We start from the raw sequence: 26548 nt of genomic DNA, 5'->3' as shown, positions 1-26548 counted from the left end.
ACACAACTATTGCAACTCGTGTTTCACTTACCAGATATTCTGGTTTAAAACAGAGCAGACTGCTGTTCTGATAACATCTGCTACAACAAATAACAAAAAAAAAAAAGTGTGAAGTCTGATGAATGTTTAAACAGAACATTTTTTATGGATCAGCTAAATCTTTTCTGCTTTTTAATTAAAAGTAAAGAAAATGGAACTTAATTATCCTGTAAAGATTAGCTTGTGGGCATCTTCCTGTAAATTACTTCTAATTGAAAGCAAATTGTCAAGTGACATTCAAAGTACTGTCCTTTAAAACACAGCTGTTCTATTGCTGATTTCAGTGCATTACAGTGCTTTCTTGTTACGATATGCCATATCTGAATATTTTAACAATTTGACTAGTTTTGTATGGATTTCCATTTAGTATATCTTAATCACATTTCCTCCTCCAAAAAATAAAAAAGAAACATTAGCACCCATATTGCATTGCACTCTCTTGAAAACACTCTCTAAAGCACTTCTCTCAGGTTTACACTTTCAGGTTTGTTTGGTTAACCACTATTTTGCATAGAAATGTAGGTCCATGTGGTGGGTGGCTATCACAGTTATCCTGTTATGTATCGCCAGTTAGTTATATTATTCTTATTACGGGTCACAGTTTGTTGACAAAAATACTGTAAATATTTTCAACAAGTTCAAATGGTGTCTGTGGTATAAAATATAAATGACCTTTTGCCTGAATGATTGACTGTATTTACATTTGTAAAAATACCAGTCTATTTTAATCATATTTAATAAATATTCTAATACAAAACTATTTAATATTAATATGAGCTTACTAAACATGCCATTAAATTAGTTTGATAAATCATTTATAAACATTCTGTTAAACCTATTTATCAGCTTAGTAGAAACCACAATCTCAGCCTAAAAACCTGTTATTCTCTTTTATTAGATTCTCCGTGAAACTATGGGATTTCATTTTGATGGATAAGATTTCAGTCCTCTCCTTATAGGTGTGCTTTTCCACCCCTAAGGGAAAAAATCATTTTATTCTATAACTATAAAGAACAGATACAGGTGCAATTCATACTTGTTAGAGTAATTTTTATGCAATATCTGGCATTTACACCATGCTCTTCTCATCTTCTCATATATCGTATCGGATATACTCAATCATAAGCCGGTTCGTTTATAAGCCGACCCCCCACAAGATGGATAAGTAAAAATGGAAAATTTTTATGACCCATTCATAAGCCGACCCTATAATTCTGGGGTCAGCAAACTTTGGCTCCCGGGACATCAGGATAAGCCGCTGGTAGGCCGAGATGGTTTGTTTACCTTGAGCGTCCACAGGCACGGAGGTAAACCTAAGTAAACAAAACATCCCAGTGCGCCAGCTGCTTATCCTGACAGGTTGGGACAGCAACTGGTGGGGAAATGTTTTTGGGGGAAAAAGCTGGGGGTCAGGGGAGTAACCCGTGACCACCCCCCACATGACCCCACCCCTAGCACGGGACCTCCACACTCTCCCCATCCCATCCCTTCCCACCTTATCTGGGGCCAGGGGAGGATGTCTCTGGCCTGGCTGGAGCTGCTTTGACAGGCTGGGCAGCGCGGCCGCAGCCTGCTCCGGCGGGCCAGACCGAGTGGCGCGGCCGCAGCAAGTTCCAGCGGGCTGGGCTGGGTGGCGCGGCCACAGCCTGCTCTGGGGGGTGGGAGGGGAGCGGCACGGCTGCAGCCTGCCAGCCCCGGAGCTGCAGCTGCTTCGGAGACTAGGGGAAAGCAGTGTGGCCAGAAGCGGAGAGACTCTGGCCCCGCCTCTTCCCTTCTGACTCTGCTGGCTGTGCTGCCTCTCCTTGCTCCCTCTGTTGGGGGGAGGGGCTGTGTCACACCTCTCCCTCTCTATACCCATTCATAAGCCGACCCCCTTCTCGGGTACTTCCCTTTTTTACTAAAAAAATTCAGCTTATGAACGAGTATATACGGTATATTCCTATCTAGACTGTGAGTTTACACCCTCTTCAATAACAAATGAAGTTAGTCTTTTATTGTTTTAAAATACTTTTTTTTTACAAGATTAGGCTGAAATGACTGTTTGCATTCCTTTAGAAAACAATTGTGTAGCTATCATTTGATCATTAGACCCAAAATATTTCACATGTAAAAAAGTTTAGTTAAAAAAGAACAGTTCCACCACATAAAAATGGGTGTCTACTTTTTTTTTTTAAATGCACCTTATGATTTAGCTTTTAAATAGTTAATTTAAACAAGACATAGTTGGGACTAGCTCTAAATCAAATCCTCCAACGAAGAGTTCCCATGTGTGGATGTATGGGTCTTAAAAGGCAAACCATGTTGTTCTTCTCTGTTTTCTTTAACCTTAATATGTAAACAAACACCTTTTGCTAATCTTCCTGTTTTTATACAAAACTTATATTGACATGGCTGAACTTTTCCCCCCCTCACTTTGTGTACCTAATGTGAAATTATTGTAGGGCTGTCGATTACTCATGTGATGCAGTTAACTCACATAATTAACTCAAAAAAATTAATTGTGATTAAAAAAATTAACCATAATTAATCACAGTTTTAATCGCACTGTTAAACAACAGAATGCCAACTGAAATTTATTAAATATTTTGGATGTTTTTCTACATTTTCAAATATATTGATTTCAGTTACAACACAGAATACAATGTGTACAGAACTCACTTTATATTATTTTTATTACAAATATTTGCACTGTAAAAATGGCAAACAAAAGAAATAGTATTTTTCAATTCACCTCATACAAGTACCATCGTGCAAACTCTTTATCGTGAAAGCACAATTTACAAATGTAGAGGGGTTTTTGTTACATAACTGCTCTCAAAAACAAAACAATGTAAAACTTCAGAGCCTACAACGCCACTCAGTCCTACTTCTTGTGCAACCAATTGCTAAGAGAAACAAGTTTGTTTACATTTACAGGAGATAATGCTGCCCACTTCTTATTTACAATGTCACCTGAAAGTGAGAACAGATGTTTGCATTGGACTTTTGTAGCCAGCATTGCAAGGTATTTACGTGCCAAACATGTTATGCTAAACATTTGTATGCCCCTTCATGCTTTGGCCACCATTCCATAGGAAATGCTGCCATTTTGATGATGCTCATTAAAAAAATAATGTGCTAATTAAATTTGTGACTGAACTCCTTTGGGGAGAAATGTATGTCTCCTGCTCTGTGTTTTACACGTATTCTGCCATGCATTTCATGTTCTAGCAGTCTCGGATGATGACCCAGCATGTTGTTCATTTTAAGAACACTTTCACCGCAGATTTGACAAAACACAAAAAAGGTACCAATGTGAGATTTCTAAAGATAGCTACAGCACTTGACCCAAAATTTAAGAATTTGAAGTGCCTTCCAAAATCTAAGAAGGATGGGGTGTGGAGCATGCTTTCAGAAGTTTTAAAAGAGTAACACTCCAATGCGGAAACTACAGAACGTGAACCACCAAAAAAGAAAATCAAGCTTCTGCTGGTGGCATCTGACTCAGATGATGAAAATGAACATGCATTGGTCTGCACTGCTTTGGATCGTTATCAAGCAGGACCCATCATCAACATTGACATATGTCCTCTGAAATGGTGGCCAAAGCATGAAGGGACATATAAATCTTTAGCGCATCTGGAACATAACTATCTTGCAATGTCGGCTTCAACAGTGCCTGTTCTCACTTTCAGGTGACGTAAACAAGAAGCGGGCAGCATTATCTCCTGCAAATGTAAATGTAAACAAACTTGTTTGTCTGAGCAATTGGCTGAACAAGAAGTAGGACTGAGTGGACTTGTAGGCTCTAAAGTTTGACATTGTTTTATTTTTAAATGCTGTTATTTTTTGTACGTAATTCTACATTTGTAAGTTCAACTTTTGTGACAAAGAGATTGCACTACAGTCCTTGTATTAAGTGAATTGAAAAATACTATTTCTTTTATTTTTACAGTGCAAATATTTATAATAAAAAATAAACATAAAGTGAGCACTGTACACTTTGTATTCTGTGTTGTAATTTAAATCAATATATTTGAAAATGTGGAAATCATAAAAAAAATATTTATATAAATAGTATTCTATTATTATTTAACAGCGCGATTAATCGTGATTAATTTTTTTAATCACTTGACAGCTAATCAATGTTGATCTTTGGCTCTCTCTCCTACTCCCTCACATGAAAGGGAAGGGCATATAATAATTTATATTATTAATAAATGTTGTTATTTTAGTAGGAAGGTTATAGGGAAGAGATGAATCTTGAATTTTATCCTGAAAGCAGTAAGATGTGTGGTCATCCTTATCTCTTGTGAAAGGAGATTATAAAGATTATGTTATATCCCATTAAAAGATTACATTTCCCTTCGTATGAAATACACAGCACCCACTTTATCCACTTGACTATACTTCCCAGTTAATATTCATGGAAATATACAGGTGCTGTAACAGACACAGCAGGGCTCCTTTGTTGTAATGTTCTGTAGAAAACAAACTATAGGGAAAGCAATGCCCTGGAGGAGTGCATCTTTTCCCTGATGTGTCCAAGGAAGCTTGTTGGTTCAGCCTCCGGTGCCTGGAAAGTGCAGCAGTTCATGTAGTGGCTTAGTAATTTCATCAGTAGCTTAAATGGTCCACTCCTGCAGACCTCTCTGCATTTGATGGGTGTTCGGGGGATATATGCGCTACCAAAACTGGGCCAACTCTTTGGAAAACTTTGTCAAGTTTATTAGTCTCCCAATAAGCTTCATAGGGTCTCCCGAAGTAGGTCACCACACAGTTCCATTTCAGCATTTAATATTTTTTTTAAATTTGATTGTCAAGATTAGAAATGTGACCCTGTACCATAAAAGTTCAGAACAAGGATAGCAAAGCAGTCACTGTGCTTTGGAGGATAGAATTAAAATTCAAAATGATCTGGACAAACTGGAGAAATGGTCTGAAGTAAACAGGATGCAATTCAATAAGGACACATGCAAAGTACTCCATTTAGGAAGGAACAATCAGTTGCATACATACAAAATGGGAAATGACTGCCTAGGAAGGAGTACTGCGGAAAGGGATGTGGGGGGTCATAGTGCATCACAAGCTAAATGAGTTAATAGTGTAACACTGTTACAAAAAAAGTGAACATCATTCGGGGATGTATTAGCAGGAGTGTTGTAAGCAAGAAACAAGAAGTAATTCTTCCACACTACTCCACGCTAATTAGGCCTAAACTTAAGTATTGTGTCCCGTTCTGGGTGCCACATTTCAGGAAAGCTGTGGACAAATTCGAGAAAGTCCATAGAAGAGCAACAAAAATGATTAGAGGTCTCGAAAACATGACCTATGAGGGAAGATTGAAAAAACTGGGTTTGTTTAGTCTTGAAAAGAGAAGACTGAGAGGGGACATGATAACAGTTTTTAAGTACATAAAAGGTTGTTACAAGGAGGAGGGAGAAAAAAAAATTTCTTAACCTCTGAGGACAGGACAAGAAGCAATGGGCTTAAATTGCAGCAAGGGCAGTTTAGATTGGACACTAGGAAAAACTTCCTAACTGTCAGGTTGGTTAAGCACTGGAATAAATTGCCTAGGGAGGTTGTGGAATCTCCATCATTGGAGATTTTTAAGAGCAGGTTAGACAAACTCCTGTCAGGAATGGTCTAGATAATACTTAGTCCTGCCATGAGTGCAGGGGACTGGACTAGATAACCTCTCGAGGTCCCTTCCAGGCCTATGATTCCGCCTCAAAAAAATCATGCAGCCATGGCAGACAGAAAGGTTTCTATAATACTGTTGTGAATACTGTTATTGCAGAGGTCTATACTGACACCTATTGGTGCCTCGGGTATGCACCCCTAAGGAGCGAAGGGTAGGAAGACAGTCTTTGAAATGAATGTGAAGTTTCATCAGTTTTGTTGGAAAACAAAAAACTATTGGGAAAGCCTGTACAACTCCTTTCCACACCCTCACCCCACCCGCATGCCCTGTCCCTTTTCAGGGACCCATCTCACAAATCTATATTTTGATGGATGACAAAGATTAAACCCTGAGTTTTGTAACCACGGGGGCTCTCCTTGTTGTTATTACAGAGGCCATCACCCTAGAAGAAGTGTCCGCTGCATCAAGTGAAGACTGGAACGATATCTTGGCCACCAAGGGAAGCCTAAACTCCTCCCTTCCATCTTCAGGGACTTTCTTAGTAAAACTGGACATTGCATCCCACTTTACGAAGTCCTATTTAGCTAACAGCACCTGCTAGTTAGCTATGTGCATCTGGAGAGCTACCATGGATTTATATAGAGGCAATATATTTTCTGTCTTATTAGCTATCCAATTCTTAATAATACCATGGCACATTGAGTGGATGTTTTCAGAGTGACGTTTTCAGAGAATTAACCACAATGACTCCAAGATCTCTTTCTTGAGTGGTAACAGCTAATTTAGACCCCATCATTTTATATGTATACTTGGGATTATGTTTTCCAATGTGCATTACTTCGCATTTATCAATATTGAATTTCATCTGCCATTTTGTTGCCCAGTTACCCCGTTTTGTGAGATCCTTTTGCAGCTCTTTGCAATTTGCTTGGTACTTAACTATCTTGAGTAGTTTTGTATCATCTGCAAATTCTGCCCCCTCACTGTTTGCCCCTTTTTCCCTTGTCGGTTCTAGGGGAGCCTCAATAATAGGGAAGGCTACCTTCCTGGGGCAGCAGCCTGGAGAATGCCTAAAAGCTTGTGTGTGTTCTCTTGCACAAACGCAGCTTGTGTATCCAAAGCTAAAGCCTTCCTTCCCAGAAGTCCCTGATGAAAATTAAAATAATCTGGAATCTGAGGAGAAGACTCCAGGTGGATCATGGGGTCAACAGGCAAGAAGGAAGGAAGATTAACAGGAGCAGATGGATCCTCCCATGGTAAAATTGGTTCCTCAAGCAACAGTTCCTCCTGCAGCACTGGCTCCTCTGGAGGAACAGTGTATTTGAGGACCTTGAAAGATCTATCTCCATTTTCAGTGGAGAAACTAAAGTTCTGATCCTGCTATTAGTTCCTTGTAGGTAGACAGATGTACCCACAGAGCCCCATTGACTTTAATGGGACTCTGCAGGGGCACAGTTACTAATTGTGATGGGAAAACAACTAATTACCTTCTAGACATCTAGCTTCTGAGTTTGAAACATCTGGGATAAAGCTGCTGAAAAATTGAGATAAACATGCATTCATACCTTAATCTAAATGCTTTTAAGGGTCATGAACACTTTTATTAGAATATAGAATTCTGACCTTTGAACAGTAAAACGGAATAGCTCCCAGATCCACAGAGACATATTATCTAAAAGTGTGGACCTCCATGGACCTAATTCTAACCTCATTGTACTTTGTAACTCCACAGAAATCAACAGAATTATACGTGTTTAAGATCTGTGAAAGCAGAATGAGCCTTATGTGTTTGAGGGGCAAGCAGCAGCGTACACACTTGACATGAAATCTACTATCTTCTAGAGCAGGGGTGGCCAACCTGTGACTCCGGACCCACATACAGCTGTTCAGAAGTTAATATGTGGCTCCTTGTATAGGCACCGACTTCGGGGCTGGAGTTACAGGCGCCAACTTTCCAATGTGCCGAAGGGTGTTCACTGCCATAGGGCCTGCCCCCACTCCATCTCTTCCCGCCCCCTCCCCTGAGCCTGCTATGCCCTTCGTCCTCCCACTTCCCCCTCCGAGCCTCCTGCATGCCATGAAACAGCTGATCGGGAGGTGCGGGGAGGGAGGGGGAGGCGCTGATCAGCGGGATTGCCGGTGGATGGGAGGCGCTGGGAGGAGCTGATGGGGGGATACTGACATATTACTGTGGCTCTTTGGCAATGTACATTGGTAAATTCTGGCTCCTTCTCAGGCTCAGGTTGGCCACCCCTGTTCTAGAGTTTCTTAAGAAATCTCTGTTTGACCTCTGCATTTGTGCTCAAAGATCAAAAGAGGGTAGAGTCAAACTTTCCCCTCAGTTTTCAGTATCCTGCCACCTCCAACAGGCAAACCAAAAACAAAAATATAAGTTGTGGAACAAACAATATTCATGAATCTATTAAAATGTGAAACAAATAATTTTCCATAAAAAAAAATTCTATTAAAAAAATATAAAACAAGACCAACTTACTGATATGTTTTAAATAGCCTTCACTTTATTTGTTTATTTCACCATTTAAGAGAAGACACAACACAATAAAAATTGCATATATAAGTTATGAGATTGCACTGAATGCTTCATGACTTGCTCTGTTCCCAAACAGAGAAAAAGTCATGTCACATGCCACCTTTTCAGTTCTGATGTGTTACTGCAGGCTGAAGCTTTATATTCATGTCACTGTTAGGAATACTATATGCCACAAAATGATGCAAACTTTACTGCCTTCCTCAAAAAATTAACCTCTTGGTAACAAAAGAATAAAAAACCCTGAGTTAAAGTCTTGGAAAAAATAATGATGCTCATTATTAAAATACATTTGTGTGCAATTTTTAGTTCTATATGTTCATTCTGTAAATGATTTGGGATCTCTGGATTTAAGTTATTTAAAGAGTGTTTTCAACTATTTTATTTTTTAAACAAAGCTTTTAAAAAAATCACTTCTTAAATTCAAAACTGTAGGCACATAGACTGAAGTTCAGTTCATCCTGTTCAAAGTCGTCCATGCCAACAAACTCCTCTGGTACCCCTTGGCAGGTGGGGGAGAGAGCAGTGGTGGAATCATTGTTCAGAACAACAGCACAAAATGACAGCACCACACTTTAAGGAGGGAGAGAATTGTCTGCCTTGCCAGGAGAAAGACTATACTGCTGGGGGGAGGAGGAGCGCTGCAGAAGCAGAGTGGGTCAGTATGGTGATACTGACTCATCCCCCAGGGACCAGAAGGGCAGGGTGTTGATAAAGGGCAAGCTCGGTGGGAGAAGCCCCTTTTCCCTGGACTATGTGGAGCCTCACGGTTAACATGCTTATGGATCTGATGAGGATCCTGGAGAATGTATGTTGTGGCAGACTGGCTGTGGCCTTGTTCAGGGCAGCATTTCTGGTAGTATTTTTTGGAGCTTTCAGGATGAGCAAGCTAAGTACCTGCGGGCTAGACTCTTGGCAGGGGCATGCAGTTATATTAAACTTCCTAAAGTCAAAGACAGGTCAAGGAAGCTGCAGCAAATTCATTATCTTAACAGAGGGTGGCGAGACCGGGGTCTATCCTGCGGAGGCTTTGAGGGTATACATGGTGATAAGCCTGGGGAGGGATGGGCCACTCTTTATGCATGATGACAGGAGTCCCCTCAGATCATATCAGTTTGTTACAATGGTGAGACAGGGACTGATGAGGTTGGGGCTTCCAGCCCAGAAATTTGGTTCCACTCATTCACGAGTGGGCCAGCAACAACAGCAGCACTGCTGGGTATGGGGGCTGAGGCAGTTCAGGCAATTGTGCATTGGCATTTGGAAGTATGCAGAATGTTCATGAGACCCCAGATGGGAGTCAGCATTAATTTTTGTTGTGTTTTCATTCCAGATGAGGAAGACAGGCCATGCAAACAGTGGTATGAATCTGAGGGCAGAGTATTGTTTATTGGGCACACAGGCAGGTGTCCAGGTTGCCTGAGGGTTTACAGCTGGGGCTCAGTGATGAAGCAATCCTGAGCTGGCAAGGAAGGAGGGGCATGTTATGGGACCAGTGGATGCCATTTTTGTACAATGGGGGGCTCCTCAGCAAGCACCAGATATACCTGTGGTGCACCTTGAGGGAAATGATTTGTGAATGAGTAAAGGGGTAGCCTTAATGTTTAGAACTAAGAGGGCCTTGAGGCAAATCCTGGAACTTCTTCCAGGAGTAAAAATTGTGTAGTCAGACATGCTTAAACGCAAAGTGTGGTGGGGAGCTGTGAAGCTCCCACCCCCCAACCCCCCACCACAAATCAACAATGCTAGGAGTTATGTGAGATGGGAGGTGGCCAAATTCATGGCAGTCAGAGAGGAGGGTGGTAATTTTGCATCCTGACATAGCATATGGGGAACCAGAATTATTCAGGGAGGATAGGGTTCAAATTTTTGGCTGACACTAAGGAGGGCATTAGGAGATGTCTGGGAATCCAGCTGGATATCGGAGGGAGGTAGCCAAGTTAATTGCTGGCACCTCCTCGTGGCGGAGTGGATACAGTGATTAGATAAATGATTTGATAAAGGATTTAAAGGAGATGTTTGTTAAAGGAGCAGAATAGAGGTGTTGGGGTGTCTATGTCTGGCACAGCAGGGAGCCAAACACCACCCCTCCTTTATAACCCACCTTAACCTTCATTCGAGGGGAGCAGGGGATGGTCAGGTCCCAGCAGCAGGTTGGCTGGAGACCAGGATGGAAAGGGAGGGCTGACGGAAGCCCCTGAATATATATTGAAGTGATCATGAATTTATCTGCACTGTTATCTGCACTACACTTTTATCTTCTGGGTAATTTCAGGCAACTAATGAAGCCTAATTAAACAATATCTAGTGTCTGCTGTCCTTCTTCCAGTATAGCCAGACAAAAGGTCTCTACATCTCCTTCTGCACTGTAAAGGTAAGCTCCAGACCAGCTCTGAACATACTGGCACAGTGGATAGTACTGGAGCAGGCTGCAGGAGGGGACACTAGATCAAGGCTTACATAGGTTCAGTAGCTGAGAAATCCTAGATAGGGAATGTTAAGGGGTTATGGTCATTATCTCAGCTCAGGTGTTTGCAGGATGGATCAAGAATTCCACTCCAATTTTCACACAGCTCTCAGCATGCAGAAAAAAAACTTTTTTTTTCAGTGTCCATGTTTTGGTATACTCCATTAGATATACAATAAAAAGTATTAAATCAAATAATAGAAACCAAGATGAAAATTTTTGTTTTTCAGTAAAGAAAGCTTTCAACGAACTGCTACAGAGTTCGTTTTCCAGTATATAACGGAAAACTACTATAAAATTACTGTACATCTAATGGCATAAAAAAATTCTTAGAATCCGATTCTGCAGCTGTTCTGTCTGTCAGTTGTTAATGAATGCAAAACAGTTTGTGTTTTCCTACACCTTCACTATATTACAAGCATATAACTCATTAATGGAAAGCTCTTTTGTATCGATCAAGTTTGAAACTCTTTTCTCGGCAAGTATTCATTGCATACATGAAATGCTATTATGGTCTTTGTGAATGAAATAATAAGTTACACCAGAAGTTCTCAAACTGTGGTCCGTGAACCACCAGTGGTCTGCAAGCTACATTCAGGTGGTAAGCAGATAATTCCCTCTAAGGTGCGTGCCTGGGCTGCCACACACACGAGAATGAAGGGCCACCCACCTAATTAGTGGAGCCACACAAGCGTGGCTCCACTAATTAGGTGCCTGGACCCTGGAGAAGATGCACATGTAAGGTTAGGTGGTGGCCTTAAGGGGTATAGGGTAGGTGGGAGGGGGCAGTGGGGTGAGGAGGGGGTGGGGGGGAATTTGGGACGTTTAGGCTGCGGTGGCCAGAGAAAAAGGCGACTTTCCCCAGCTCCAGGGCTGCAGCTGCCAGGCAGAGACGACTCTCCTCCCCAGCCTCAGCTCTGTGGCTGCTGTGGCAGGGGAAAGAACCCCTCCTTCCCGCCCAGCTCGGTGGCTGCTGCTGTGGGGGAGACCCTCCCTCCTTCCCAGCCCCAGCTTGGGGGCTGCCACAGCGAGGAAGAGTGGGCACATCCATCGCATTAGAAAGGTAAGACTACTGATATTAAAATATGAGTTTTGTGCTTTTATTTGTAGAACAAAAAACATTAATTATTATAGGGTTTTTTCCTATAGTGTTTTTATCCAAAGCACTTTACAATAGTTAGCTAATGGTACAAACAACATTTGGAACGATCATTAAGTAATCCGCCAAGACCCTCAGCAATTTTCAAGTGGTCCGCGAAAAAAAAAGTCTGAGAATCACTGAGTTACACAGATGTTCTACAAATTTAACTTTCACCATCAGGCTGCCTTAGTGTACTCCTTTCACAAACACAAATTTTCACAGGCTTCAAGCTCACACTGCAGTTTGAGTGCTGGGTTTACATTAATGAACAGATGCACACAGCAATCAAGAATAGCCATGGGGAAAATCCCTTTTGCCCTCTGGAAAGACTGCTTACATTCACAGATGGAAATCAAATATGGCCTTTTTTTAAGAAAGCAAAGATAGTCACCATTTTGTTATCGGTTCTAAAGCACAAAAACAGCACAAGATAAAATGTACAGAAAACATTCCATGGGTATACACTGAGTATATTTATATAATGCATAATGATTCTTCTCTCCTCAGCAATCCAATTATCAAATTACCTGAATTTTCTGGAGAATTTCTGTTACTGTTTCCGATCTCCTTTTCACTAATACATGCTCTCTCCCAAAAATATTTTTCTTTTAATAATTTTGAGCTACAAGCATAAATAATAACTGGTTAAAACAAACCTTTCAAAGAAAAGACACATGAAAAACATGGAGAAAACTGTACGTATTTAATATGCTTTCATTAACAAGTACAAAAAACAGTTTTTGTAGATTTTAAGAAGATGTACTTTCTCCCCNTTCATTAACAAGTACAAAAAACAGTTTTTGTAGATTTTAAGAAGATGTACTTTCTCCCCCCCAGGAGAATAATACACAGGGTCCATCTAGGTTCTTATATGGCACCATCATATCAATATCTTGATAGTAGCTAAGCACATGACAAAGTACTGTAATTACACACCCTGTTGAATATGGTCCAAGTAATTGTGTAAAATACCATGTAATTGATGATCCCAAAAGTCAGAGTTCAACTGAGGTTTTCCTCTCTTCATAAGCATACTGTTTGATAGTTTTATTAGGCTATTTTCATATAACAGGACATTCTTGAAAGAGAAAACACAGCTGAATAACTATTGCATAAACTATTTAACAATTCAATCATATTCAACAACTCGGAATCTGTACACTATTGCTAGCCTTCCTTCTTTATAGATGACACTATCCATGATGAAAAAGTTCAAAATTGAGATCTGTACCTTTAAAGCAAAGTAAGTGCCTCTGGTAGGGGATCACCATCAAAAATAGATGGCTTGCATTCAACACCCCAGCAGGTTTGTTCAGGACTCCAGATAAACACACATATACACACACTTCAAAGTTCAACACTGATCTGACTACTAGTGTGATTTTTGGGCGCCTGTTTGCAGATGCAGTAGAGTTATCAATCCGAACAGACACACAATCCGGGTCCAATGTCACTTCTCCTCATTATGTTAATAGTTAATACATGCAAATGAAAACACTCTAGCAATTTGATTTCTTTGAAGATAGTTTGCATATTGTCTTAGCCATAATGACTGTACACTTCCCTCAGCCTCGATTTATGCAAGGGTAGTTTAGTTCATTTTTATCAGCTCAAGTTCATTTTAGCTGCTACTGGAATGTATGTGTGTGTTTCTTTTTTACCTTTCACCTAATTACCATTCAGGTACCATAAGCAGATTTTTCATGCTATTGGTGTTTTTCTTAATTAAGAAACAAATGAATTCTCCCTAGCAAAAAAGATGGAACAACAGAATGAGATGCCAGAGGCTGATGTTCTGCTTCTTAATTGAAGCTGTTTCATTGTTAGGTATCTGTTGTGAGAGGGCAGAAATGTCATGAGTTTACTGTGAATAGTATAAAAATAACAGCATAAATGGTACTTTTAAAATTAAGAATGAATACAGAAATATTAGCTTTACAGGCATAGCTTCAACCAAAATGTTCTCCCTTTCTCTGTCGGAATAAATTCTTTAAATATAAATTATTCCTCACATCCGGAAAGCTCCAGGTTCTAATCCCAGCACAGAGTGAATCCTTTCTTTCTCTTTTGTCTATTATCTTCACTCTGCTTTTATGTTCATGTTGTTCAATTAAACAGGTACCCACATGTACCAATGAGAGGAATTTTGTCTCTTTTACTGTATTCTTTCAGCAAAATATTTCTTCTCCTTTTTTAAAAATCCTCGCTTTTCCTTCCTACATGTACCAGGGTGTTCTTGTACAATCAATGCTGTTAGCACTTAGTACAAATTAATAGCAATGTGTCATCCAGGACAATATTACTGTACTTACCATGTAATCTAGGACTTTGAAGGATCAAGGCCTCTTAGGAATGTTGCATTATCCTCCTAACACACTACTCCTATATTTAGGGTCACAGATAGTCCTTAAATTGTATGACAAATCTTGATGATGCCAAAGGGAGTTTCATTCAGAGACCCAGGACAATATTTGGCCCTTAGAGTTTTAATTGTAATATAGGTCCAAATTCTGCTTTTAATTAAAATGGCTATGGTATAAATTCAGAATAACACCACTAACATCAGATGTATAATAAATTATGAATAATTATGTATTAATATAAGTAGGATAGAATATAATGCAACATTATTATTCAAGAATCTGTCTTAAAGCCTTCTGAGAATTTGAGACCCAATCCTGCAGTTCTTTGTGAATGCATAACCCTGCATTTCTATGAAATGTATTTCTATGAAAAGTTAAGCATAACAGCTAAAGGATCGAGCCTGCCGAAATTAGCTTGCTTTTCTCTTCGGACACATTGTTATTATGTGAAAGGGTGAGGGGGTTGTCAGTAAAAGAAAATTTAAAAAAAGTTTTTTTTCAGTATAGTATTATCTAGTTTGAGATAATCCATATCTTACTGAAGAGAGAAACTAAATACTGTCCTGAAGAAACAGATCTTTTATAGAAAATGAAAGCTTTTGTTTGTCTGCTTGTGTTTTTATAGTATTTTGGACATGTGAATGTGGGATTATTTTCCTGTTTATCAGTGCTAGCATGCAATAGGTTTCACTATTACCAATGCTAGAACCACATACTGTAGATGTAGATTATGTGTCATAAGAGCTGATACATGTATTTTGAAATGGAAACTATGGAAATAGTGTGAGAAGGTCTTTTTTCCCTCCCACTTCCTTCCTTTGAACATTGCTCGATGTTGGGTTGGTTTTTTTTCCTTTCTCCATTTAGCCATACACAGCCAAATCCAACACATACAACACTTCACTAGTATGCTGCTCCCATCCATTAATCTTTATTTTTTCCATGAAAAGAAACTATAATTTCAAAATGTCTTCATCTTCAAATAAGTAAAAATGCCAAAAGAGATGAAAAATTACAGGCCTGAATCTCTTCTCATTTACACTCATAAAACCAGTATAAGTCCATTGATTTCAGTGTTGTTATTCTTACTCTATACCTTTGTGAGAGGAGAATCATGCCCTATGTGTCAGTTGTTTAGTAACTAATTACACAGAGTTGTAATCACTGCTTACCAAAGAAAAACTATACTGGTAGTCTCCATAAAATAAAATAACAGACCTCTGTTAGTTTTTTACCCACTGGGCTCTCTCTGCTGCAGTCTTAGCTTCATTTTTTCCCCTCAATCAGTCTCTGACCTCCTCACTTGGTGTCCCTGCCAAATTCTTGGCAATGGAAGTGAGGGGGAAGAGGCCATACCATAAGCGTGTTGATAATGAGGAGATAGAAATAGCAAACCAGCTGGGTTGTCCTAATAAAGTATGTCTGGGATCCAGAGACACAACAACTCTCTGTTCAGGTCATTGTTCAGCATTTTAACCTCTTGCATTCTGCTTTGACCTTTTCAAAGTCTCCATTTAAGCCTATTAAAGTGTATTTGGAGAATTCACTCTGGCTTCTAAATGTACTAAAGGTGACCTCAACGGACTTTTTAAAAATTGGGTTGTGTCTTTTTTGCTTCTTTATGTTGTACAAAGAGGGCTTGGATATTTTTTTACCTATTTGTTTGTTACCTGAGAATATCAGGAATGTCAAACTGGTCTCTCTTAGTTTTGCGGAAAGATTTCTTGAGAGTCTCAGATGCAGTTTAAGAGCTATCTCAACCCTTACTTTAATGGGTAGAGATGTTGAATCATTAACAAAGTTAAATAGGTATTAAACAAATCCTTCAGAAAAACCTCAGCAGGTATAAATCAGTATAAATCCATACCAATTCACACCAGTCCTATACAGAAGTCTAAAGAACCCTTTCACCTCTCAATTGTTCTCCTTATGCTATCAAACTCTTGTGACATCACAATTCTCCATTTGTCCACAGAGTTCTAGGGTAGTTCAGACCTGAATTTCTGCTGTAAAGTAAAATCAAGCAGGAAGAAAAAATAAACTATACAAGAGCAAAACTACCACCACCTTTCAGACTTTTTTCATAAATCACTAACAAGCTAAAAAAGGGTACAACCCAATTTTTTCCTTTGCAAGTCACCTTTCAAGACAAAATGAATACAGCTCAAGTATCACTTGTTATTCGTTATCAAAGGAGACTCCCTTCACCAACAGCTGGCCCTACAAAATCCAGGTGAATTACCACTGGTAATAAAATACTGAGAGTGAAATCCTGGCCTTTACAAGTGCAAGTTTTGCTACTGAAAATATTTTTGTAAGAAAAAGATGTGATAAATTATTTAGAAAAATTAAACCCAATGTACATCTTACATTGTACAACTAAACAGAATTTATAAAATAGGGTCCCAATCCTTGATGGGAAACATAGAGCTTTGGTTTCTGTATCCACTGTAGCAGGCCATTTTCACACCACATGTGGTGCACAAGCAGTGGCTATTCCAATGTTTACACCTTACCCAGTCCCCTATTCACTCACTGCTTGCTACTGCCTGTGCAGCAAAACAAATGAGGATGTTGGTAATTCAGAGAGGGTATACCCAGCACTTATCCCACTTATTCCTTGCTGAATAAGGAAAATGTCAGTATGGCACTCATTTCGTGTACCTAGAGTAATGCATCCAAAGATCAGGAGTATATTGCCTTTTGGTGTTACACTTTGACTCTGCACCCCTGTGTATATAGTACAGGTAACGTTAATGCTGCAGTCCTGATAACCTGTCCTAACTGGTCTTGCAGCACAGTGTTTTGTCCAAAAGTTAAAGGTTTATATTTTCCTGGTTTTGGCTGTCCTCTATTACGATTATATGGTCCAAAGGATAGAGATCTTGCTTTCCTACTTCTTAATAAAGCACCATTTTCACCAGCAAGAAAATATCAATAATATACCAAAAATAGCTGGTAAGGTCAGTAAATATACAGTACTATGGGTTGCCTCTACAGTAGTTGGGAATGGGATCCAAAAAACCTGGTTCCTATTCCCAGCTCTGCCACTGGGCTCCTGGGTGACCTTGAGCAAGTCACTTACCCTCTCTGTGCCTCTGTTTCCCCATCTGCAACATGATAGATAGCAAGCTCCTTTGTAAAGGGGCTTTTTGATCCACTTCAGGAAATGTGCTGTATGAAAGCTAAGTATCATTGTTATTATTAACCAAATACTAAGAGGGAAATACACAAACACACACCCATGCCCACACACATTTCACACCAAAAGCTAACCAAAACAAAGAAATACAATACAAAAACCAAACTCCATGTGTACATACTGGGATGGTGATTGCTCCATAGGTAGAGGATATATAACCCTTCCACTGATGTTTAAAAGAAAAAAGAAAAATAAATAAACAGAAGTGGCCTTGAAAGAGTACAGGATCACACTACTACTGTATGTAATATAACTTGTAAAATTTTCACAGACTTTGGGACATGTTCTCCTCTCACTGTGTGGGGACATACACATATAACTCCTGGTATTTTTAAAGCACGTCCTTTCGTTTAGTGTGCAGAGTTCCACCACCCCATACAACAGGGAGCTATGAAGAAACACATGATCAGATAAAGGTATGTATCCAAACAATAATTACCAACAATATAATGCACTACATTACAAATGTATGATTTTTTATCATGTACAATACTTTACCATTGAGTATGCTTAAAATTACTATAGTGAATAGTTGGTAGTAGTGTGACAAACTGGAGATCAATTAATCAATCCACATATTTGGTAAATATATAATGTATTGTTTTATATGGATTGGAGAACACTTAAAACAGAAGCTCCTCAAACATTCTGGCCAGAGCCCTGGAAATAAGATAACTAATCAAATGAGAGACAGTGACACTGTAGATGTCTGTAACCTTTGCTAATCCCACTTTGAACAAAACTGCAGTGACTTTCTGTACAAGTGTCAAAAAAAACTTGAATGTAAAATCTGCTAAGCCATCAATAAATATGATTAATATCTTTTTCTCCCTGTGCAATTTTAGATTTGGGGTCCAAACATAGTATCGTTTCTTGTTAAAGAGAGAAACAGAAAAATATTAAGATAGCCTAGAATTTCCTATGTCCATTGATCTCCTATTCTTTCTCTCTCTCCTCTCTTCCCTCTCTATTACTTTCTCTCTCTATGAGGGGATCAAATGGCCAATGATTTGTTCAGGCATTCATACTGTTTAATAGTATTTAAATCTTCCAGTCCTGAAACCTAAAATTACCTCGTAACTTAAGTGACCAAATATACTTTATAGCTCACAAATTGTGAATAGCTCAAAATACTCAATCCATGGGCTAAAATTTGTTTGCACAAATAACAAGCAAAGTCATAAACCTCAGGACCTATTTGTGTCTAATTCACAGACAAAAAAATAGATTAAATTTCTTGAGAAATTTATTCAGTGAATAATTCGACCAGCTCTCATGAAAGCCTTCTGCTGTGTGAGAACTCAGCTCCTATAAACACATTTTATTTTCATTAAACTCTAAACTGCATTTTTCAAGAGGTTCAGAGCAAATGTCATCATTTATTTCTTTGTACAACTTTCCCCTCATGCCAATTCTATTTCATCTCTGTGTTCATTCCTTTTAAAGTTAATTCAAAGAAAATCAAAATGCTTCAGTTGTAGTCATGCTATGTATCATTTCTATGAGTAAAAAGGTGTATAGTGATATTTATAAGTTAAGGTCTTCATTTTTCTATTACATGTATGTTTTCTCTGTGGGTTTACATTTTTACTCCCACCCCTGCTTTCAACTCTAATATACAATTCAAGCCAGTTATAGAGAAAAAATTATTGGATCTATTTCAAGGATATAGCATCCTCAATAGTGTAAAAAATAGCAACATATTTGGCACAGGGCCAAATGTTTTAACAAAAAGAAAATCTGACTGTATATAATAATCTGGATAAAAATATGACAGGCATCTTAAAATCACTCAGTATGTAAAATATCTGATTTGTATGAAAGATGAACTGTTTCTGGCACACCAGTTCAAAATTGCAGAATTTAGGACAAAAACCTAAAAGAGATAACTTATCTTTGTATGACAGAACCTAAAATAGCACAACACTGAAATTTAAGACACAGACTATTTCCAAGACCAAACTCCACATCATTTAGTAGAAGGTTAATAAAACAGACATTGCAAATGTTGAAAATACAGACCTACCATTGTAGAAGGCAACATCCCTCTACTTGTGATCTTACTTTAAAATAAGAGCCTGAGCTATAGTGAAGTACATCGATACGTGTTTTAGTAGTGAAAGAGAGAAACTTACTAACTACTGATGGGCTATTTTGACCAGATAGTAAAATCCAAGAGATATAATTCCTTTACAAGAAATATTTGAGAGTTTTTGTGAAAGAGAGAAGGATCACATTGTGGCTAAGCCATAAGAATTGGCATCAAAACATCTGATTTCTATTCCTAGCTGCGCCATAGATTAGCTGCGTTGCCTTGATTATGACATTTATAGCCAGAGTTTCAATTGACTTCAATGGGAGCTAAAGCCTCTTAAAATTAGGCCCTAAGGATCTAATTATGGGCATCCGGAAACCAAAGCATCCAAAATTATGGATCACTTTAAAAAACCTAGACCTAAAGTTTCCCCATTTATATCTATATCCTCTATAACTATATTGATAGTTTATCAATCTGTTTATTCTGAACCCCAAAATTATCTCTAACATTATCTATTATAAGGATGCACCAGAAACTGGTGGTAATTCAAGAACGTTTATGAGAAGTTCTTAAGTCTATTTAGGAACCTTGATTTGTTTGCCTTTCAGTATGAGAATGATAATAAAAGTGAAGACTAAAGAAAGATGCCAAATAGTGCCATCTGCACAGTAGTATTTTTGCAATGTGAACATCTGTCCATTGGGAACTGGACAGAGGCCACCAAATTGACTGTAAAACATTTTTCAATGTTACTGTTTTAATAAATAAATATTTTAATAATAAATATGTGCTTAGTTAGCAGCAGTTATCTTGAAAAACTGAGTTAACACCCCTAAATACTAACACAATTCAATGCATACATAATTCAGCACCATAAAAGACAGAAAATACTTTGGAAAAGTCTAGGATCACTTGTGCGAATATAAAATAGTTTTTATTTTTAACTGAGCACTAAGCCAAAACTGAATTTCAGCCATGTATTTGAAATACTCTAATTGTTCCAACAATTACTATGCATTCTTGCAAGAAATTTTTGAAAGTGTACAAATGGGCTTTAACGTCCCAAAAATGGTGAATCACGGCACAAGGATCTGATTCCTTTATTACACCAGTTTTACAGTGATATAATGCCACTGTCTTCAGTAGAGTTAATCTTAATTTACACTAGTGTAAATGAGTAAAGAATATTACCCCAAATATTCAGTGTTTTTTTCTCCTTTGTTCTACACTGCAGGAGTTATTGTACCTCCCAAGAGAATTTTATGATTGATAATCACTCTTAGGGGGAAAAAATCTCCCAAAAGCTTTGTCACAAATATTCTTTACCTGAACTCCAATGTTCTTCTTTCTTGACAGTGAAAACTTCCAATCTAACAGTCAAAGAACGTCAAAGTGAATGTCAGGCTAATCAGTCCAGTTATAACATCCCCAACACACACTCCCACTTAAATGAGATTTCCTAAGCTGTAAGACTAATCATAAAATTACACAGTCTAGTTGGTCTAAGTAGCTGATTGTTACTTTCCATTTATAAGAATGCTGATCTTGATTATTTTGGCTGCATGAGATTTTTTTTTTAAACTCGTCAACCCTGATTTTCCTCTGTGTATAATTAGATGGCTCTCAATTACACACCCTAGAGGTGTACAACTCTAAAACAGGCAAAGTAAGGCAGGGCATTCTCCCTGGTCAGATATGAAAAACATGCTTTCAAGAAAGAAAAAAAAAAGTCCCTCAATAAGATTTATTAAGTATATAATTATTTTTGAAATAATTAAAAAAAAAGATATATTTACAACAGCAACTGATTTACTGTATGACAGTCTAATTACTTTATTGTACAACATATTTTTTCAAATAAACATATTTATGAATCTGTAACATACCTGCAAGTGTGTATGGTCTGTAAAAATTTGCTTCTGACCACCATTCGTAATGCTGCTGTAGGAGCACACCAGAACAGTGTACAAAAATCCACAGAAACCAAGATGCTAATGTGATCTGTCATGCTCTTGACAAAAATGGAGGATGCTCTTACACACTACTATAGTCTTGCCTAAAACCTCTGCTCACACATTTCTGTACATCCTGAACTTCAGTTTTTGAATCATGCACCCAACATATACTTCAACTCCTGTGCAAAAGATCCATGATAACATTGTGAAATTCCTGCACAAGCCTTTTTTTTTAAAAAATGAATCGGGTCCCTACAGATTAAACAGTAAGAAAACAACCTTTCTTGAAGTATAACTAATCACAGTTCAAATGACCACCAGTTCACTTACAATGATCACTTATTATGGTAGCACTCCACGTTATACTACAGGTTCTTTTATATTGCATTCCAGTTATACTATCAGCAGTACAGCACCTTGCAGAATTCATCTTACTGATATTAAGCCAGCAGCCTTAGCTGAGACCCAACTGTCCTTTGGAGATCTGACCCTTAAAACTCAAAGAAAAGCAATACATCATAAAGGATTTCAAGAGAGTATCAAACTGTCCAAAATCTAAATTCAAATCCAAGCTGTGTCCATTCCAATTGTGAGAGAGTGGTATACATTTTCTTGGTTTACACTGAGAAAACCTTTAAATTTTGATAGTTATTAAGATTTTCATTTTCCCATTTTTTCTGTTGTGCCTATTACACCTTGATTGTTAATTGTAATGTGTAGAAATTATATATTTAGCCTATGACATTCACAGTTCTTAGTGCTGTAGTAAAGTATCAATGATAATATTCCCATGTTAATTCACAGAAATTACATTTTACAGAATTTTACTTTTTTTATTAAAATTTAAAAAGTGTACTATAGTAATTAACTTTTTTATCTTGTCAAAGATATATAGTACATAATAGCCCATTGAACATGGATAAGTGTATCAAAAGCTAAGACCCAGGTTTTTTCTATATTACATTATATTACTTTACTGTACTTATATAAGAGAATTTCCTTTATTGCAGCCCCAGTGCTAGATATAAAGTAAGGAGTATTCTCTACCAGAAAGCTTATAAGCTATATAAATAACTTGAGTTGTAAGTAAATATTACAATTAAAAATTTATATATTTTTTTACTGTAAATTCACTTTTTTAGTAAGTTTTGTTCCCTGTCTTCCCCCATCCTTTTTTCCTGTACTGGCATTGTCCAGATTATTTCATCTTTCAATGGACCATGAAAAGTTAAGTCATAGAACTAAAGAACATAATCCAATGCCCCACCCTTTGGAAGCCCAGCCTTGCCTGACACTACACAGAAACCGACCTTTTTGTCCTTCAGACTTGCCTAGTAGGCCCCATCTTCTATCGCAAAAGCCAAATCATCTGATCCCAAACTAACTGTCAACTGCTTGTGATGGTGGAAGCCAGACATCAATCAATCAGTTTTTATCAGAGGCGCTCTTCGTTTTTCTGTTGTGCTCATCTTATCATCTGACCCAGTTGTAGCCCTGACTTCAGAAGCTTAAGCAACTTGATGACAAAATATGCGCCTGTTTGTCCAAGATGCACATTATTAAGGAGTGGACTTATATTTTTAGCAACCAACTAATATATTTTCAAAATAACTCTCAAATATATGAGGTTTCTCTCAATACTCAAATTGGTCAGTGCTCACTGAAATTTCATACCTATTTTGGAATAACTATCAAAGAGAGCTTTCTAAATAAAAAAATAAAACCTTGATAAAAAATTAAGTCTTGTTTGTAAATTAAAGTTATTTCCAAACCAAGAGCCTGATCCTGTAACCCTTACTCTCTTGAATAATCTATCCTTATTCATATAAACAATCCCATTCACATAGCATTCCTATGTGAATACAGGTTATTCACATGAGTAAGGGCTCACAAAACACCACCACAAAGAAAAATTGGAAGTTTATTTCTCTACATTTGTTAGCTGAATATTTTGATGGAGGAGAGGAGGAGTAGAAGGGGGGAAATTGCTTTTTAAAATATTTTGGATTTGTCCTATGCCATAGGGAATTTTGCAGCTGACCTCAATGGGTATAGGATCAGGACCTTGTGTTAGATAGTATATCAATTTTAGGTGCCTCACTACCTTTGTGAAATGCTATAGAAAGTACCTTTGTACACATATGACCTACTTTATGTCCCCCAAAATGTTTCAGAGTAGCAATTTGCAAAGCTGCTTAATATAAAGCCTGCATTTAGAGTTTGGACATAAAAATTAAATACTAAGACTCAATAAATCTGAAAGAATATTCACATTTTCACATGAGGCTAAAGACCTGCAAAGCGAGTACACTTTTTTGATGCTATTCATGTAAACATTAATCTTTAAACTTTGTTTTTCCCTCCCCTCCAGTGGAACAGTAGTCAAATATAAAGTTGTAGGGTCCTCATTCTGAACTCATTTACAAAGGTGTAAATCAGGAGTAACTCCATTGAAGCCAGTAGAGTTACACCAGCATAAGTGAGATTAAAATCACTCCCTAGAAAATTTCCTCTCTGCCTAAATAAACATCTCCATGTATTTTACCGAAAGTATTTACAAGTTTATTGAATTTCAAAAGATATTCTTTACAATAAATATTTGTCAAGATTTCTTCAGTTATACTTTGGCCTATAAGGCATATAGTGCTGTACTCTATAATTCATTCTACTCTCATTAAAATTCACATTTCTATAATAAATGCAAATATGCTCTTACAAGGCAATATAAAATTTCACCATATAATTTTGTCACATAAAAAGCATACCTCAACTATGAAAAATAAAGGCTGTAAAACATGACACTTATGACAGAAAGAGCAAATCTGTGCCATGAAAATCATGTGTGTACAATGGAAAGCACTTTATTCAAGCAAGGTCCTCATTGTGTTCAATGAATTTTGTAAGCACCAAACTCTGAACTTCTTAGCATATATCACTGTATGTGTTATTTAGGCCCCAATCCTGTAAACACTTATGTACTACAATGTGCATTGTAGTCAATAGGACTATTCATGTTCATGAAGTTAAGAACATACATAAGAGTCTGCAAGACCTATTCTTTAAGGTTTATAATTAGAATATGTCTAACCTTTTCTGAAACTGACAGTATTAGAGGAAACCTAAATAAAAAACTTTGAAAATGATGCAGTATTTTATTACATTGCATTGTTTTTTTGTGTTTTGTTTTCTTTTCTTTTTAGGTAAAAAGACTGAGTACACTAAAATCAGCCTTTGACACATAATTATATCAGCTAATCACAGGCTGAAAGCTGCAAGTCTAGTTGTCTAGTAGTACAAAGTAACATCACTCTAATACATCTCTGTGAGTGCAGCAAATAATGTATGAGAAGAATTTATGAAGAAAAAGTTCAAATAACTCACCACTAATCCAGTGTTAGTCTAGATATTCCATTACTAGTTGTATTCACATTGGAGATCTATTAATTTAATGTTCCCTTATTTTAAAAGAGGAAGTTCTATAAAACTATCAACTGGTAATTCAATAATATGAAAGTTTGGGGCCACACTCTACCTTTATTTACATACTTGCAATGATGGGATTACTTGGGTGTAATTAAAGAGAGAATATGTCCACAAATATTTTTGTTCTTGACTAATTGCATAAACATGAAAGACATAGCAACTTTCAAATGCAAATCTGTGTACAGGATTACTAATAAAGATACACTCTCCCTACTTCCGCATATTTAGAAATGCTATATGACTCTTCAGAATAAAAGATGCCAATGGTAAGAAAGGTTTACACAGGTTGCCGTCCTTACTCTCAACATGGAAAGTCTGGACCAACTTCAAAATAAGGAGAAGATGGATCCATAACCACAACAGAGTTCATTCAACACATCTAACAGGAAGATAGATGGGGCATTTTTTGCTGATTTTTAAAATTGTTAACTTATTTAAAAAATCATCTTTTTTGTAAATATCCCTACACCAAATAGAGTAGTTCAAAGCACTGTACATATAACTCAAGATTACATATTGTATGTTTACTTTACAGTAGACTAAATCCCTTACAAGGAAACATCTACTGTGACAACCATCTGGAATTGTTACCAATACATGATGGCATTAACCTTTCAAAGCATTAGATAAAACTAAATAATCAATGAGAGCTGTCAATACCAAGAAGTGATTCCTTTTATCATGTAAGCATTATGCTAGTGTTTTTTTCACAAGAACTCCTCTTTGCTACTGCATGTATATTAAAGTAGCCTGAATATAATTTGGGGTTCCCAAATGAGTATATTATAGATTGGCAGCTTCACTCTTTGATATGACATGGAAACTTTGTTATTTCTCACCTGCAGGAAAATAAAATTAGAAAAATACTATCTGTTGAATGACTTGGTAATTATAGCCCTGACACCTTGAATCTATGCTTAAAATACATGTATTAAGACATTATAGACAGTGTACACCTGAATACACATACACATTTAAGAATAATTAGTATAGAAAGTGTGTTTATACTTCAGACAAGACTACATATATTAGGATTTTCGTGTCTTTAAAACTGCCCAGCATATAATAGATATTCAAAATTCTCAAATCTGATTCCTTAGACAAAGACATGGACATTTGAAAGTGATCTATTAACACTGTATGGTGTATAAGAAAATAATAGTAGTAATATTTTGTCATTACAGCCTCCTGAAATACTTTTATCAGTTCATCAGTCTCCAAGGGTAACTATAACTGATTAGGCTGTAGTATTCAGATTGCCCCTGATTTTTGTTTGCTTGTCATTATTTCAGGAGTATACAGCAATGAAATCAACCCTCCTAGTCTTCTCAGCCATTTTTTTGTTTGTTTTAATCTCTTACCAGGGAATAAATAATAAGATATTTCCCCATCCCACACATTCCTGAGCTAACTCTATACTGATCTCTGCATACGTGGAGGAATCCCCGACTGTGGGATTACATGCAAGAAGTAATATTGCCATGTAAATGCAATACAATTATCATACTTTCATTTAAAATAAGTTTGTCAAATGCACAAATTATTGAGCTTTAAATAATCCTGACTACAGAATTCTCCTTCTCTACCTTTGTGTCATCTCAAAAAGACAATCTGGCAGTAATGGTATGACACCCTCTCAGACAAGCCTGTGGGCATTAATATTTAAATCTTACCTATCCCTTGTGATTG

General features: G+C 37.4%; 1 protein-coding gene across 6 annotated transcripts in view; it reads right to left on the bottom strand.

Annotated features, from left to right (window-relative positions):
• ZFPM2 (zinc finger protein, FOG family member 2) overlaps window positions 1-26548 on the bottom strand; it is a 437522-nt gene that overhangs the window by 404356 nt on the left and 6618 nt on the right. Inside the window, exon 1 of one of the 6 annotated variants that reach the window (XM_034763473.1) lies at window positions 20748-20769. The exons of the other annotated variants lie outside the window; for them this stretch is intronic. The gene's annotated coding sequence lies outside the window, so the exon portion shown is untranslated. Of the gene's footprint in view, window positions 1-20747; window positions 20770-26548 lie in introns of those variants that run through there. 6 annotated transcript variants of the gene reach the window in all.

This window comes from Trachemys scripta, chromosome 2, assembly GCF_013100865.1.
Source record: "Trachemys scripta elegans isolate TJP31775 chromosome 2, CAS_Tse_1.0, whole genome shotgun sequence".
Taxonomy (NCBI): Eukaryota; Metazoa; Chordata; order Testudines; family Emydidae; genus Trachemys; species Trachemys scripta.
This window is presented reverse-complemented; position numbering and strand designations above follow the sequence as displayed.